The following is an 18023-nucleotide window of genomic DNA, read 5'->3' as shown; positions in this document are numbered from 1 at the left end:
CTGGGTATAATGTCCTTCTCTCAAGCAGGATCAGCTGAAACTCTTATCTTGGGCAGAACCTGAAGGAGGACAGGTAGAGAGGAAGTGACAGCCCATGGTCATTTAAGACATTCCCTTTTCCATGAATATCCACTTGTGCACAGTACATTATCTGCCATCTTTACTTTTTGCTTTTCTGGCAATGTTGACTCACTGAAAAATACTGGTTTTTATTAAGCTCCCAATATTGTGACTATTTGTGTTTTATGGGATTTTTCTATAATAATTTTCATAGCCTATAGCTCTGTGATGCAGATATACTGCTCTACAAATTAGTTACCATTTAGACCAGTGGTTCTCAACCTTCTGGCCCTTTAAATACAGTTCCTCATGTTGTGACCCAACCATAAAATTATTTTCGTTGCTACTTCATAACTGTAATGTTGCTACTGTTATGAATTGTAATGTAAATATCTGATATGCAGGATGGTCTTAGGCGACCCCTGTGAAAGGGTCATTCTGCCACCAAAGGGGTCGCGACCCACAGGTTGAGAACCGCTGATTTAGACCATGTTGCAGTAGAGCTCATGAATTTTCCCTTTCATGACTCTGACCTCTTGAAATCTTTCCATTGAACTTTCTCTAAAGCCTCAACCCCACCCTGCAGCTGTGAAGACTGTTGTCCAGGCCCCATCTCAGGCCAATCCTCAGGCTCTTGACTTTCCTGAATCTCACTCCCTCTCGACAGCTAAGATCCCACCGATAAAGAACGTGGAATTGGTTGTCCACTAGACCTCCCATCCAACGCGGCCCTGCAGCATGCCATTCACGAATAAGTGAGTAGCTGTTATCGGTCCACACTCCAACTGCTACTCCATATTTACTTCTTAAATGTACTCTTGACAGCCCACTTCAGCTTTAGAAACTGCAGGTATGAATGGGGATGTGAAGAGGTATCAGGCCTTACTGTCAAAGAATGCAAGAGGTTTCTGCCATCCGCAGTTCTCTTGGTGCAACCTTCTACCCACAATCACCCACCAACCTTCCCAGCCAGCGGGTATATGATAAGAATGGCTACTGGGGTTAGCCAACAGTGGACAGGGGTTGGGTGGCCATCCATTCAAGTTGGCATGCTGATCAGCTCCCACCTGACAGCTCAGGGCCTGGGCCCAGCCCTCCTCTTTCGGTGCCCACGGCTGCCTGATCCGTCTGTCCTCTTGTCACCTTGCTTTACCTTCACTGCCCTAAAACACACTCCTCTCTCTTACCCTGCAACCCGTGCACTTGCTGGCCCCCTGCCTGGATACTTTTTGAGAGCTATCTAAAGAAATCATATATTTTTTTAACATACTTTATTGTTTCCACCACTAAGTCTTACGTGGCTATTAGTTCTATTATCAACTGATTTTTACATTTCTTTATGGTGTTAATTTTTGTCAGTTTGGTGACTCTTGTCTTTATATTCGCAGAAACTGTCAGCCTGTCTGTGGATGCTGCACTCTGCTTATAGCCACATTCTTCTTTCGAAGGTCGGGTTGGGGGATGCTGGGAGTATTCTGGGTGGAAGAGTCACAAGTTGCACTTCTGGGCAGCAGGCTCTGGGTCAGGGGTGGGCAACCCCTGGCATGCGTGCCAAACATGGCACGCCAGTAACTTTTGCTGACATGCGAAACCCTCTTATAATCATCCATTTACAATTTTTTTCTTAATATAGACTTTTTTATTTTTCAGATAAATTCAGTGTAGGTGCATCTTAGATAATAATTTTACATAACATGTATACGTTAAAAAATAAATGTATTTTTCATCATCATATACGGTGTTTTTGTCGCTCAAATGAATTTTATTATTCCTTCAACTTTCTTCACATACGTACACCTTAAGAGATATCAAGTAGGCGTAACATGTTCTCAAAAAATTAGGGTCGGCACGCAGAAGAATTTTGAGTCAGCGATTTTGCTGGTTTTGGCACGCACTCACAAAAAGGTTGCCCACCCCTGCTCTGGGTTCTTCCTGGGTATATCCAGCCACCTGAAATGCCTGCCTGGCCCTCAGTCTGGAACTCTCTGCTCCTACCCAGGCATCAGATCCTTCTATTCACTGCATGGCGTTGGAAAGGAGGGGATGGTGGAGGAGGGGCCCAACATCCCAGCTGCTGTTCCCCTAGACACTCACTCCCTCCTATGACCTGGCAGTTGTTCCAAGACTCCCTTCTGCTCTTCTATCTGCTTCCTCTGAAGCCTCCCACCTCCTGTAATCATCCTTGTCTGAGTGTGTTTTGGGCTGTGATTTCTCAATAATTCCTTACGATTTTTGGTCAATTTATAGCATCTTTTCTTGTTTTCCAGACCATTATGAATTTTCCAAAATATATATATATATATATATATATATATATTTCTAGGGCCTTAGGGTGAGAAAAGAAGGCTGAAACATGTGTTTAGTGTGTCATTTTCACCCAATCTCTTTTTTTCCATTTTACAGATGCAGCAAGGTTTAGAGAGACTAAGTAACTTTTCAAACTCACACAGCCAGGAAGTGCGGTGAGACTGGTGGGTGTCATGATGATAGCTGTCTGTTGGGATTGGCGTAATAATGATGGTAGCACAGAGACAGAGAAGACCTTGTTTTATGGACTTACTCTAGAGGACTCCCTAACTTCAAACTATTGGGTCTATTCAGATGTTCAGTCCAAAAATATTACGTATGGCTTTAATAGGTATATAAAAAGATTCAAGCCTCCAATATTTTTTTACAGAATACTTAGCTATTTTATTAAAAATAGTGCCCCTGGCCGAAACTGGTTTGGCTCAGTGGATAGAGCGCCGGCCTACGGACTCAAGGGTCCCGGGTTCAATTCCGGTCAAGGGCATGTACCTGGGTTGAGGGCACATCCCCAGTGGGAGATGTGCAGGAGGCAGCTGATTGATGCTTCTAACTTTCTATCTCTCTCCCTTCCTCTCTGTGAAAAATCAATAAAATATATTTAAAAAATAAAATAAAATAAAAAATAAAAATAGTGCCCCTAATGAGAATTCATTTCTTATTTAAAGATCAGCTTTACACACATTGTGTGCTGTATGACCAGGCAGCACTGCTCATATTGTTTAATTCCAAAGGTAACTGACTGGAATTAAACATACCAATCTCTTCCCACCTCCCTGATCTTGGGTTTTGTAAAATGAGGATTCTAATTGCAGTGTTTTATGGTTATAAGTGGTATGTGATAGGCTGTCATTAATTAGTAGTTATTGTAAGTATTAAAGAGTGGTCTCTCAATAAAACATAACTATAAACATAAATATAACACACACTTTTAGTTTGAGCAAGATTTCTGATAACCCTCTATTTTATTTTGGAACTTTGATCTAAAAGACCTTTTTGCTTTCTTCATTTTTCCCACAAAACTTCTGCTTCAGTTAACACTGCCCTTGGATCCACACTCTGTTCCTGCTACCCTTAAAATTTTTCTTTTCTTAAAAATATCTTTATTGATTTCAGAGAGGAAGGGAGGAGAGAGATAGAAACATCAATGATGAGAGAGAATCACCGATCGGCTGCCTCCTGCACATCCCCCACCAGGGATCGAGCCCACAACCCAGGCATGTGTCCTTGACCAGAACTGAAACTGGGACCCCTCAGTCCGCAGGCCAATGCTCTATCCACTGGGCCAAACCAGCTAGGGCTACCCTAAAAACTTTTATCTCTTGCTCCTGGAAAGCTGAGGACCCTATCCATGTAAGCGATATGAGAACAGTTGGTTTCCAAAATCAGCTAATAAACTTAAGTTTAATTCTTGCTGACTCTAAGGAGACAAGAAAAAATATTTCCCTAAACAAAACCCACCATAAATAAGGCTTGCCTACGTTCCAAACAGCAATGCATTAGGAGGAATTGAATACATGGGAGGTGTTGAAGAAAAGGAAGCTACGGGAATGTTTTCATGAGAAGAAATGGCAAAACTTATGGAGGATATTGAGAATGTAAGTCCTTGAACTGAGATTGATTGAGAAAAAAATTATGAAAAGATTGTCTGCCTGAATAATAGAGTAACTAGCGACCTTGAACACAGAAGGAGTGTAGAATAGGAGTGAAACAATGAAATCTTTTTAGAACAGAGAATAATACTCATAAGAGGCAATTTTTAAATGAAAGACAGAATGTTCTATAATAGAAATATTGGGGGCCTGAACCACCTTGCAATTCATAGAGCAGGGAGCACCAGTGGCCTTGCCTACAAGCACACGGCTAAGAGAAGGGAGAGCAGCTTGAAATAAGATTATTAATTTCTTTGGAATGAGGCCAATATAACATCCCCTTGCAAAGCTTAGCCAGATTCTTACAAGATCACTGTGAACAATGAAATCTAATGAATATGCAAAAACAAAAGCCAAGACACATCTGGTTACACCAACAAGATGTAGAGTTGTTTGCTCTTTGAAATAAAAACACCTTGTTTTCCTGCCTTCCATAGACTTTGTAATATTTGCCCTGATTAATAAAGTAGTTTTCATCCAACTTCAGGCAAGAGCAATTGAACAGAAGATATTATAGGGCTTTGATGATTTTTTAAAAAGATAAACATTAAGTGATATCAGGAAAAAAAAATGATGCTTTTGTAGGCCTTTATTTAAGTACAGCTTGGAAAACTATAGTAGACTTTCCTGTTACTGTCTACCCAGTATCCTTCCCCTCCTATGGGGTACTGTATCCTTTTTCTGGGTACTCATTTCTCCCTTTGGGGAACTGCTCCTGCCCCTTTTCACAGGTGCTGGAGGGATTGCCAGGCAAAGATGCCGTGCTGTGGTTCGTCAGTCTCCTCATGTTTCTGACTTGAAGGTGATGGGAATTTGTCTTTTTCTATTGGTACAGGCTTTAAGAAAGTGACTGCTAGTGGAAAGTTTTAGTTTTTGTTGTCATTGTTGTTGAAAAATATTATTGGCAATTTTGCTTAATGAGTTTTCAAAAAAAAAAAGAAGAAGGAGCCTCATAAGTTTTAAAAAAGGAAACAAATGCATGCTGGAGTATTCATGAATGAATGACATGAAATTCAGAGGGATGATGAAAACATATAGCAAACAGGATTTTTAAAAGACATCTTGGAAAACCAAAGAGAAGGAATACTGCTAACAAGATAAAATCAAAGAGACTGTTCCTTCAAAAGAGGAGATTGGAGTTGTATGTCAAGAGGGAGATTATCATTCTTAGCTTCCAGTCTATAAAGGGTGACCTTGTGGATTAGGTGCATCCCATGTTCTTGATGACTTTTAGAAGCAAACCTGTTGTTGCATAAGTTAGCTCTCAGCATCTACAGCCATTTTCAGTGGCTATTCTGGTTTTCAATTGCTTTATAACAAACTATGACAAATTCAATAATTAAAACAACAACCATTTTATAGTTTCATGGGTCAGGAATTCAAACTGGACTTCACTGGATCATTCTTACCAGTGTGCTGCACATGATGTTAGCTTAACTCACATGCTGGTGCCTTAGCAGGTATGGCTTGAAGGCTAAGCTCAGCTGGGTGCCTCTCACTCTCTATGTAACACCAGAAGTACAAAATTTTGTCGATATGTAAATTATCTGGATTTTAAAGTTTCAGTTTAAACCTAGCTAATAATAAATCTGGTATGAGTCTATAATAGAGATATATCTTTTATTCCCTCTTTAGTTTCTTTTGTTTGTGCTCTGTCAGGGTATTTTATGTTTTATTAGGTAAACTTTGGTGATTTATATTTTTCTAATATAGCATTTTTATTACCCAGTATGATAGTCTATATTTATGTATTATTTGTTTATCTCTCTATATAAAAGTCTAAGCGACTGCTTGACCATTCGACTGGTAGCTATGACACGCACTGACCACCACGGGGCAGATGCTCAATGCACAGGCATGGAAACATGAAACAGACTAATGAATTTCAGAGGGAGGGAGAAGGGCGGGAAGAGATTAACCAAAGATCTTATATGCATACACGAGGCCCGGTGCACAGATTCGTGCACCGGTGGGGTCCCTCAGCCTGGCTGCAAGGACTGGGCCAAAACTGGCAGTCTGACATCCCCTGAGGGGTCATGGATTGTGAGAGGGTGCAGGCCAGGCCGAGAGACCTCACTGGTACACAAATCCATGCACCGGGCCTCTAGTTAATGTATAAAATAAACACATTTTAAGTATATAACTCAATAAATGTATCTGTATGTGTACACCTCATAACTAACAACCAGATCAAGAGGAATATTTCTATCATGCCAAAAATTCAATAGCCTTTTCAGTCAATAGCTACCCACCTCCTGGGGTATAATCAAATTTTTAGACTTCTATCATCAGAGATAATTTGTGGGGAGTTTGCTATTTTTGTGAATGGTGGGGGAAAATTTTCCTTCATGATTCCATGCCCTCAAGTAGACGACATGTCCACAGCCCACCTGTTAATCAAGGCCATTGTTTACCTGTAAAAAAGCCTAACCTCCCCTGAGTGCCATCAGACCCAATGGGAGCTGACAGCTTCATGGTGTCCAGCCACCACAAGTTCAGGCTTTCATGCAGTTCCCAAGGTCATTTCCTGTGTCCCCTTCTTGAAAATTCCTCTAACTTTTGGCTGGGCATCTAAAACATGCCTGAGTCTTATTAAAGACCCAATTGACAATAGAAAGTATCAAAGGCAATACGCAGAGTAAAATAGTCTTCAGGAATTTCACTGTGCTATCCAGTTTTATTTGCCATTATTGTTGTAACATTTAAAAATAAACTATAGCCCTGCCCCTTCTTTCTTAGAACTTATTGACCATGTTAAAATGACTATAAGAAAAATACCTCATTGACTTGGCAAGACTCCTACCAAGTGAGGCCAGAGATTGAGAGCTAGAAGCAGCCTATCTAAGCATGTGTGTGTGTGTGTGTGTGTGTGTGTGTGTGTGTGTGTGTGTGTGTGTTAGGTATGTAAGAAGAAGGGGTAGATGATAGCTTTCTTAACAATAGCCTTCAAACAATGCTCCTCTTGCAAGCTTCCAGTTTTTCTGGAACTCAGGGAAATTCATTGACTACTAGTATTTGTGTCAATTTATGGACTTTGTAAGCATGGACTTTTCTGTTACTTTTGTACAATCTGTTTTCTAATTTTCAGAATTTCTTCATGTTTTTTTAGTCTATATACGGTACCCTGCATCTTCCTGTCACAAGCATTTTTTTTGTTTTGTTCTGTTTGTTCTTACACTTTAATATACTTAGGATTTTTATAGGAATGTGAGGTAACTATAGTGATTCAATTTACCAACTTGAACCTGGAAGTTTGATATGAATATATTTCAAAACTAATCTAATAAGGCCCCAAAAACCAAATGCTCCATTAAGAGCAATTAGTTTAATATATTCAGATCTTTTCAGAAAATGCTTGGCTCTTGGTCCTTTTGAAGTAGGAGAAAGAATGAAATTGGATCTCATCTGATCAAAGTAGTTAACCAATTCTTAGAAAAAATATACTCCAAGAAATTTATCAATATTTCCCATACTTTGAGAATCTTACAGTGCTCTCAAAAGGAAGGAGAACTGGTTCAAAACTACATTTTCACCTCCAAAAACTCACCAAAGTAAGCAGTCTCTCACCTTGTATTAAGTTTCATGTTGTCCTTGATTTTCATACCACAAAAGATTAAAGATAATACCACTAATTATGATATTTAAAAAGGGCCCTTCCTGAGAATGATCTGCCACTGGTATTGTACTATATAAAGACTTTGATAAATAGCTTTGATAATTTATACTCATTAACAGGAGAATGCAGGAGATTAAAGGTAGCAAGGGTGAATAGCCTCTCATTTTTGCAAAACTTGTGAAACCTTTTATTCACCTACTAAAGCCATTATTAGGTAATAATAAAAAAGGAGGTGTGCTTCATCTATGAACTCAGAGAGGGAATAAAGACACAAGGAGCTATTTTCTCTCAAGAGAACTGTAGTGTCGTAGATTAAAGGTGGAAAGACAGCCATCATTTAAAGCAGCTCACATCTCCAAAGGATATTTATTCACAAACTGATTAGAGTTGGAAATGAAAATGATTCAGTTGGTGGGAACATTACAACTGCCCTTTAAAGTGTGATGGGAAAGATGAAAAGGAGGCTCACTTACCCTTTCCTTAGCATTCGGACCGAGATCAAAAAGACTCCTGTCCCATTGGTAGCCCTAATGAGCCTGCGCTTCTATTTAGCTCTTCAGCTATTTCCAGTGACTTGGAGGCATGTTGTCTGACAACCCTGACCTCCCCCATTGCTGGAGGCAGCATCACATTTTGTGAATATTTTTTTCCCTTGGGGGGGGGGGGCAGGAGGAGTGTGATTTGATTGAGTTTTCCAAAATGGTAATGGAAATTAATGAAGCCACTCAACAGAACCCTTTATTTCTCCCCCAAAAGACTTGCTTCTTTTCTATTGCTACTCATCCCAAAATCTTTAGTCATCTCCTGCATCTCACTTCCTCTCTCATCTCCCTTCAGATCTACTAGCAAATCCTGTTAGCTCTATTCTGAATCTGATCACTTCTCTCCCCTTCCACTTCTTCAACTCAAGTACAACTCATCTATTTCCATTGCTTTAGACTTTGTGTCTCACTCAGGAACTGAGAGCTCAGAACACTGCTGCTATCCAAGTCAAAGGGATAAAGCCAGTTAATGTGATGGTCAACTGAGAGTCAAAGAGATTTTGGTTTTTAAATGTGATTAAAAGGAGTAATAAATTCAGAAAACAGTCAGTCCCAGAAAAAAAAAAAAGTCAAAACTTCTTTAAAAATTGAAACACTATTTCTCCAAAATCAAATTTGCTTCTTGTTATATTTCATCAAGAAAGGGAAAGACCAAACAATTCTTACTTTATTTCAGATGCCAAGTTCATATTCAAAGTATCATGGAGCAAAAACCCCTGTACACAGGATGGCTCCTTAAAATCACTCTTTGAATCGTTAAAATTACTTTTCATTCGAAAGACACAACTAGTTGGTTCATTCTGATGAAAATTCTTACATTTATATCTGTGTCTTCTGTGGGCCTCACAGTTTTCAACACGTACACCCTTATTTTATGTACCATTATGAGAAGAAAAAATATCTAAGATGGTGTAAAAAACTGAGATATGAAAGGCCTATATGTTCCATGCAGGACTAAACAAGAAATATACTTGCATTTTTTAATCTTGGTCCTGAGTGAATACAGAAAAAAAAAATTTCTGGGAATCTGAACCAAAAAACTGCTCAAGCAAATTTGCAGTCTAAATTCTCATTATCTATGTGGTCCCAACACTATCAAGCAGAGAATTGAAAGTGATCTCAGCTTGGCAGTGCCCCCAGATTCTCTCTGGAAGAACTCTACTTCCTTCTAGACTAAAATGCCATCCTGATCTCAGAGACATTAACTGTCTAAAGATGTGTGTCTAAGACCAACGATTTTCAACCTTTTTTATCTCATGGCACACATAAACTAATTGCTAAAATTCTGCAGCACACCAAAAAATATATTTTTGGCCAATTTGACAAAAAAAATGTATAATTTGGATTCATTCACACCAGATGGCTATTGTGGTGTTGACTGCTGTCATTTTTTTTATTTTTTGACAATCTAAGGGAAAAGAGGTCAGTGCCCCTGACTAAAAAATCAGGTATTGCATGTTTTAAAAATTCTTGTTGAAATTCGCTGTCTTAGACTAAATGAAGTCCTTCGCTATGTTGTTGATGTCTGGCCCAGTATAGCTTTTGAGTTCAGTTCTGCTCCATCTTGTATAACTACACAAATTTAGTTGTGCAGTACCTCAAAGGCTGATCAATAAGAGGCATACAGGCACACAAATGAATATTGAAATTTTTATAATAAAGAGCAAATTGGTCAGTGCACTTGGAGGTCCCAGATCTGTCTCTTGTTTCAACAGCGTTTGGACGGAACAGACCCAGGGACGCCCCTTCTTCCAGCCTCTGGCCACTCTCCTGCGTCTCATTCTTATGAAATGAGAACCTTCAGCACCACCTCTGGGACCAGTCAACACACCATTTGTTTGGTTTTTTCTACCTTCACTCCTTATTGCCAAACAATCATGCGCTCCCACATTCATCAGAATTATTCCACCGAAGCAGAGGCTGCTGCCAACCGCCTGGCCAGCCTGCATCTGCGGGCCTCCCACACCTACCTCTCTCTGGGCTTCTATTTGGACAGGGACGATGCGGCTCTCGAGGGCGTGGGCCACTTGTTCTGCGAGTTGGTAGAGAAGGAGCGTGAGGGCGCTGAGTGTCTCTTAAAGTGGCAAAACAAGCGTGGCGGCCCCATTCTCTTCCAGGACGTGCTGAAGCCTCCCCAGATGAGTGGGCAAAACTCAGGATGCCATGGAAGCCGCCCTGGCTTTGGAGAGGAACCTGAACCAGGCCCTTTTGGAGCTGCAGGCCCTGGGTTCTACCCGCGCAGAGCCTTGTCTCCCTGACTTCCTGGATAACCACTTCCTGGGTGAGGAGGAGAAACTCATCAAGAAGATGGGCTACACCTGACTCACCTCCACAGGCTGGCCGGCCCCAGGCTGGGCTGGGCGAGTATCTCTTCCAAAGGCTCACCTTCAAGCACCACCAGGAGCCTTTGGAGCCCAGAGGCCTTTGAGGGGCCCCTCTGCATTCCCTTAGTGTCTGGCTTTTACCTGAGCCTCTTCCCAAAACTACTAGCCATTCTTTTAACCACCCTGAAGCCCTCTCCCATGCATTGGACCAAATGAAACAATAAAGCTTTTTGCAGCAAAATAAAATAAAACAAAATAAAATAAAGAGGAAACTGAGCAAAAATTTCATCAGAACTTAACCTTCCTAAGTTCTCACTTCTCCTAGAGACCAAGAAGAGCAACAAGAAAAATGGGGGTGAGAACCAAGATGGCGGCATAGGTTAACGCCGGAGTTTGCTGCTTTGAACAACTACTTCAAAAGTGAAACCAAAAAACGGAAGGGACATCACCCAGAACCACAGGAACGCTGGCTGAGTGGAAGTCCTACAACTAGGAGGAAAGAGAAACGCATACGGACACTCAGAAGAGGCGCAGTGCTGAAGTCAAATTCTGAGGTGTGGAGTGCACAGAGCTGGCTGGCAGCGGAGGGCACAGTTGGCGTTTTCAATTGGGAGGGAGTCGCAGACTCTGAGCTCCAGTTACGGGCGAGTCTTTAGGGACCCAGACTCAAACGGGAGAAGCGGGACTGTCTGGCTTCGGTCAGAGCGAGTGCAGCTTTCTCTCCGAGGTTTGCAGCCATTGCTGGGACTCAGAGAGGCAGAGCCCCTGGGGACAGGACTGAGAGCCACCATAACTGCTCTCTCCGGCCCACCCTGTTGATCCTGTGCGACCCGCCCTGCCCAAGCCCTGCACAGAGGCATTTGCCGGATAGCCTCAGACAAAGGCTAGATTAGCACCTCCCTAGAGGACAGAAGTTCTCTCACTGCAGACACAGCTGATTCTCATAGCCACTTGGCCTGGAGGTCAAACCCTCCCTGGAATTAGCTACAACAATCAAGATTTAACTATAAGACTGCGAACAAAGACCACTAGGGGGTGCACCAAGGAAGCATAACAAAATGCGGAGACAAAGAAACAGGACAAAATTGTCAATGGAAGATATAGAGTTCAGAACCACACTTTTAAGGTCTCTCAAGAAGTGTTTAGAAGCCGCCGATAAACTTCATGAGATCCACAAGAAAACTAATGAGACCCTCGATCTTATATTGGGGAACCACCTAGAAATTAAGCATACACGGACTGAAATAATGAATATTATACAGACTCCCGACAGCAGACAAGAGGAGCCCAAGAATCAAGTCAATGATTTGAAATGCGAGGAAGCAAAAAACACCCAACCGGAAAAGCAAAATGAAAAAAGAATCCAAAAATGCGAGGATAGTGTAAGGAGCCTCTGGGACAGCTTCAAGCGTACCAACATCAGAATTATAGGGGTGCCAGAAGATGAGAGAGAGCAAGATATTGAAAACCTATTTGAAGAAATAATGACAGAAAACTTCCCCCACCTGGTGAAAGAAATGGACTTACAGGTCCAAGAAGTGGGGAGAACCCCAAACAAAAGGAATCCAAAGAGGACCACACCAAGACACATCATAATTAAAATGCCAAGAGCAAAAGATAAAGAGAGAATCTTAAAAACAGCAAGAGAAAGAAACTCAGTTACCTACAAGGGAATACCCATACGACTGTCAGCTGATTTCTCAACAGAAACTTTGCAGGCCAGAAGGGAGTGACAAGAAATATTCAAAGTGATGAATACCAAGAACCTACAGCCAAGATTACTTTATCCAGCAAAGCTATCATTCAGAACAGAAGGTCAGATAAAGTGCTTCACAGATAAGGAAAAGCTAAAGGAGTTCATCACCACCAAACCAGGATTATATGAAATGCTGAAAGGTATCCTTTAAGAAGAGGAAGAGGAAGAAAAAGGTAAAGATACAAATTATGAACAACAAATATGCATCTATCAACAAGTGAATCTAAGAATCAAGTGAATAAATAATCTGATGAACAGAATGAACTGGTGATTAAAATAGAATCAGGGACATAGAAAGGGAATGGACTGACTATTCTTGCGGGGGAAAGGGGTGTGGGAGATGCGGGAAGAGACTGGACAAAAATCGTGCACCTATGGATGAGGACAGTGGGTGGGGAGTGAGGGCGGAGGGTGGGGCGGGAACTGGGAGGAGGTGAGTTTTGGGGGGGGGAAAAAGAGGAACAAATGTAATAATCTGAACAATAAAGATTTAATTAAAAGAAAAAAAATAAAAGAAAATTAAACTTGTTGTAAAAAAAATAAAAAAGAAATATTCAAAGTGATGAATAGCAAGAACCTACAATCAAGATTACTTTACCCAGCAAAGCTATCATTCAGAATTGAAGGTCAGATAAAGAGCTTCACAGATAAGAAAAAGCTAAAGGAGTTCATCACCACCAAACCAGTATTATATGAAATGCTGAAGGGTATCCTTTAAGAAGAGGAAGAAGAAAAAGGTAAAGATACAAATTATGAGCAACAAATACACATCTATCAACAAGTGAATCTAAAAATCAAGTGAATAAATAATCTGATGAACAGAATAAACTGGTGAATATAATAGAATCAGGGGCATAGAAAGGGAGTGGACTGACTATTCTCAGAGCGGGAAAGGGGTGCGGGAAGAGACTGGACAAAATTGTACACCTATGGATGAGGACAGTGTGTGGGGGGGTAAGGGCAGTGGGTGGGGTGGGAACCGGGTGGAGGGGAGCTATGGGGGGGGAAAAGAGGAACAACTGTAATAATCTGAACAATAAAGATTCAATTAAAAAATAAGTAAATAAATAAATAAATAAATAAATAAATAAATAAAAGAAAAATGGGGGAGAAAAACCTCACAAAACACATTTTTAGAGAAACTAAGAGACAGAAGAATCCTGAAAATTCCCCTTGACATGTAAGTGGTATCAAAGGCAGAGTGAACCACAAGCCTGTGCTGGAAGTTTCTGAGGTCACAAGGAAAAACCGAAATATGGAGGGGGTAGAAGGGCTCATAGACCTTGGAAATCTCCTTCCAGGAGAGGCTCCCTCTAGAATAAACTCAAATGGACCAAAGATTTGAATATAAAAAATGAGACTATACAAGCTCAGATAATAACATGAATTCCTTTATAAACCTGGGATGCGGAAGATCTTTTTAACTATGACTCGAAATTCAGAAGCCATTTAAAATTTTAATAATTTGATTACATAAAATAAAACAGCCTTTCATTAGATAAGTAAAAAGATCTCTGACACACTAGAAGAAATAGTTGTCATTCATATTTCAAAGAGTTAATTTCCCAAATACATAAAGAAATTCTAGAAAATTGGAATAAATGATAATCCAGAAGAAAAGTAAGCATAGAAATTATAGAGATTTTTCCCTCATGCTCTAAATATCTCGATTTTATTTCCTGTTAATTTTTGGTTCTGGTTAATATCTCAAGGTCCATGTATAACAGGGGTAAAGAGTTTCGTTCATGATAGTAGATTTAATTCATATTTCTAATAGTCTTTAGAATTTGGAACTTGTGCTTCTCTTCCTTTTATACTTGATAAGATTTTCATTCTTTTTACTTCATATGGTGACTGATGAAGCACTTATTTGAGGAAGCAGGAGAAGGGTCAGCTCAGCCATTTTTGTTTTTCACTTGCAATAACATCTTCAACCAATATTTCTTATTTAATTAAAATCATATAGTATTATCTTTACATTACTTAACTGAGCACTCTTACACTGTAGTGTGTTGCAATAGCCTGAAAGTGAAGTAATGAGAGAGAGTTCATGCTCTAGTTCCCACATTTTCCCCTCAAACCAGGCAGATTTAGGAATCAGGGTATCCCTAAGGCAGATAGGACAGCCTGGCTTTCTTGGAAACAAAACTAGAAACCAGAAAGCCTCAGGATCTCAATCTCTCTCTCTCTCTCTCTCTCTCTCTCTCTCTCTCTCTCTCTCTCTCTCTCTCTCTCTCTCTCTTGCTCTCTCCTCCTCCCTCTCCTCACCCAGTGTCTCTATTTCTCATTCCATGCCTTTTTCTCATCTTTAACTTTTATTCTGCTGATTTATTTTTACTGCTCATGAGCAAATACGGTAACCTCAGGGCTACTGAATTTTAGTAATTTCATGTCCTCAATATAAGGGGTCAGCTAAAACTATCTAAAATCACCATTCAAATTAGCAAGAGCCAAATTCCAAATAGCTGAACTTGGGTCAGAGGCCCTGTCCTGGTGCAGTCAACCCTGGCCAAGCCCAGGCTCATAGGTGGGTGAGATAGATTCTCAGAGAAGGAGATCTGGACATGGGAAGATTTTCTAAAAAGCGGCTTTCACAGATGGCCCTAGCTCATGTATCCTGATGTAGCCATCTCGCTGTAGGATTGTCTCGTCCATCCTTTGGCTATATGATTTCTTCTCACATGGATGGGGCTGGAATGGAAATGTGAACATTTGTTTCTGTGGTTTTCTTTTTTTCTCCATTTCTGTATCTGGCCGCCTAATTGACACATTTGTTCATCATTAAGTGGTGAATACACTAAAACAGGTCGTAGTTAATTCTGCTAGCCTCAGAGCCTTCTCCTTTTTATGGTTACCTTGTATATCTTTGTTCTTGTTCATCATGTGTGGACTTTACAATTTAATCTTCAAAAGGTAATATTATGCCCACACTTTCAAATTCACTGTGCACATAAATCCTCAAGAGGGGTCAGTGATATTGAAGTAGGAAAATGTCACAAAATGGTTAAGAAACAAATATAGTTAACCTGGAAAAAAAAACAACACTATGTCATCTCTTGAGAGTACAAAACTAAGCCAAAAAAAAAAAAAAAGGAAATGGAAAACTCACTTTAAATAATTATGATAACCCGTATGCTATCTATGCTCAACGTTCAGGTATGTGATGTATAGAACTAGATATGGAAATCACATTGGAGTTGGAGGTAGAACTGGACATAGACATACAGCACAAGCTCAGAAAGAGTGGGAGCCACTGTGGGCCGGTTCCCTTTACAGTGTCTGGACCCCTCACTCAGGATAACTTAACAACCACGAAGGCTAGATTTTGACCACGGCAGAGGCATTTGACAATCTACCAGGGGTGGGCAAACTTTTTGACTCAAGGGCCACAATGGGTTCTTAAACTGGACCGGAGGGCCGGAACAAAAGCATGGATGGAGTGTTTGTGTGAACTAATATAAATTCAAAGTAAACATCATTACATAAAAGGGTACGGTCTTTTTTTTTTTTAGTTTTATTCCTTTCAAACGGGCTGGATCCGGCCCGCGGGCCGTAGTTTGCCCACGGCTGATCTAGACAGAGTTAAAACCCACCAAAACTCCTGCTTTGGGTTTCTGTCTTGTGTGAAAGCCAACAGACTCATGACCTTATTCAAATGAAAGAGAAAAAAAAGGTGTTGTTGTTTTTTTCCCTCCTTGTCAGGGAATTAAATGGTAAATAAAAGTATTTAACTCTACTTAAAGCCTAAAACAGAGGGGAAAACAGAAAAACTATTTTGTCTGCAGACAAACAGGGAAGATGGGGAGAGACTTCAAGATTTTGGAGCATTAAAAGTGATGCAAAGCCCATTTAATGGGCACCCCCAGAGCTTTTTTTTCCCATGCACCGCAATTGATTGCCATGAGATTATGATGCCATTAAAATTCACTCTGCCCATAAACTAATGCCGTAGAAAATGCTGACGTTTATAGCAGTTCCTACAAGGGACATATTTCAGTGTGAAAGTAAGTCCTAATGTAAGAACTTTATCTCAGTAAAGCAACAGCTAGGAACGGGGAAAGAAGGAGGAGGAAGAGAGGCCGTCCAAGAGTGCTGGGAGTTTTATTTCTCTCAATAATGGGTGTATGGATGCTAAATTTCAAAGACTTTTAAAAATAAATCTATTGGCCTTTGACAAAATCAATCCAAACCCCATAAACCAAGAAGTCATCCACTTGATATTAATGAGCCCACATTTGCATTTATTTGTCTCTTACACTAGACAAACCATTAATTTCGTGTTTATGCTTCCTTTGAAGTCTGAATGCTCATAGATAGATGGCCTCATCGAATCTCCTGCTGCTACATTAATATTTCGCTATAAATGATAAATTTTATCATTTTCCACAACACCCCTTTTTACTTTAAGAAAACTGTGAAAATACAAGCAATAAGTCTTAAGGCCTGAAAGCACAGCTTTTTTTATTTTTAATACTCTTCAGCAGGGATCATTAAAATAGTGATATCTTTAACATCAGGATACCTTTGATGGCCTCTAGAACTTGGAAGCCAAGATGATGTACATCTCATCAACGAATCAACCTTTCTTGAGTAAAAGGTGGTTCAGTTGGCTAGAATCAACACACAGGTCCATTTTTGACCAACACTTGTGCCTACAGTTTTTTCAGAATTTATCTGACAATAGATTTATTTCAAATATGAGCCTTATTCATTGGTTTTAAAAAGAAAAGTATTTTGAAAGGTTTGAGGTGGAAATATTTACCTCCAGGAGCTGGTTCTTGCTTGGCAGAGCATAGGAATGGCAAAGTACTGGGTGAGAGGCAAGGAGTTCTACATTGAATAGATTGATGCTAAATGATATGCATTGTGTTATGTTACGGAGATGGTCACAATCAATTCAATTATTCCATTAAATAATAATTGTGATGATGAAGGTTGTGAAGATGATGATGATGACTACTTATTGGGCCCTTCCTACACATCAACAACCTGAGAGGTAGTTACTACTGTTATTCTTAGTTTATAGATAAGGGAACTGAAGGGAGCAAAGAGGTAAATAGTTTGCAAAAGGTTTAACCAGTACATAGAATGATAGGTCTATTTGCCTCTTTGTCACTGTGCTCTTACAGTCAGATCCCCAAGGGCCCCCCAAGAATGGTTCTGTAAGTGACTCAAACCTTTTATTTAGATCTATAAGACCCTCTTACTTCTGTGTTCATAGTAGAGGTAAGAAGGATTTCATAGCCAGGAATTTCCAAGGGATTAACTTTGGTGACATCACCTACAGTCACAGCCTGAATCGGGTGCATGGAAGAACAGGAACAGCTCTAAACCTTTGGTCCAGGTGTTTTCTTGGAATATTCTGTCCTTGCACATTATTCCCTTCTATCCTTCAAGCAGCCTCTTTTCCATTCTGACAGAGATTCACAAATTCAGTGTCCCCCACAGACACTCACCACCTCTCTCAGATTCGTTCTATCGCTCTTTATTACCCCCATCACCTAAATGTATTTGCCCTTTGCTTATATATAAAGTCTTTGCTACAATTCATGTTTTGCTTTGATGTTTCATTAAAATTAATGTTCATCTTTTTATATTTCTCATAAATATGCAATTATATCCAGGGTTTTTTTTAGGTTTATGTTACACATTCCCTTTGAGGGAAGAATGGGCAAGAATTCTATCTTTGACCAGAATCCTCATGTTCAAATTGAGTTGATTAAAGAACTATTCATAATCGCTAAAATATCATCATAATAAAAATGTTTA

At 40.1% G+C, this 18023-nt stretch overlaps 1 pseudogene across 1 annotated transcript; it reads left to right on the top strand.

The window, feature by feature from the left end:
* Positions 1–10051: 10051 nt before the first annotated feature.
* On the top strand, positions 10052–10602 carry LOC308529630 (ferritin light chain-like; annotated as a pseudogene). Its single transcript has one exon. The product of its transcript is annotated as a ferritin light chain-like (transcript).
* The last annotated feature ends 7421 nt before the right edge of the window (positions 10603–18023 follow it).

This window comes from Myotis nattereri (genome assembly GCF_964212035.1).
Source record: "Myotis nattereri genome assembly, chromosome: 14".
In the NCBI taxonomy this organism is placed as follows: Eukaryota; Metazoa; Chordata; class Mammalia; order Chiroptera; family Vespertilionidae; genus Myotis; species Myotis nattereri.
This window is presented reverse-complemented; position numbering and strand designations above follow the sequence as displayed.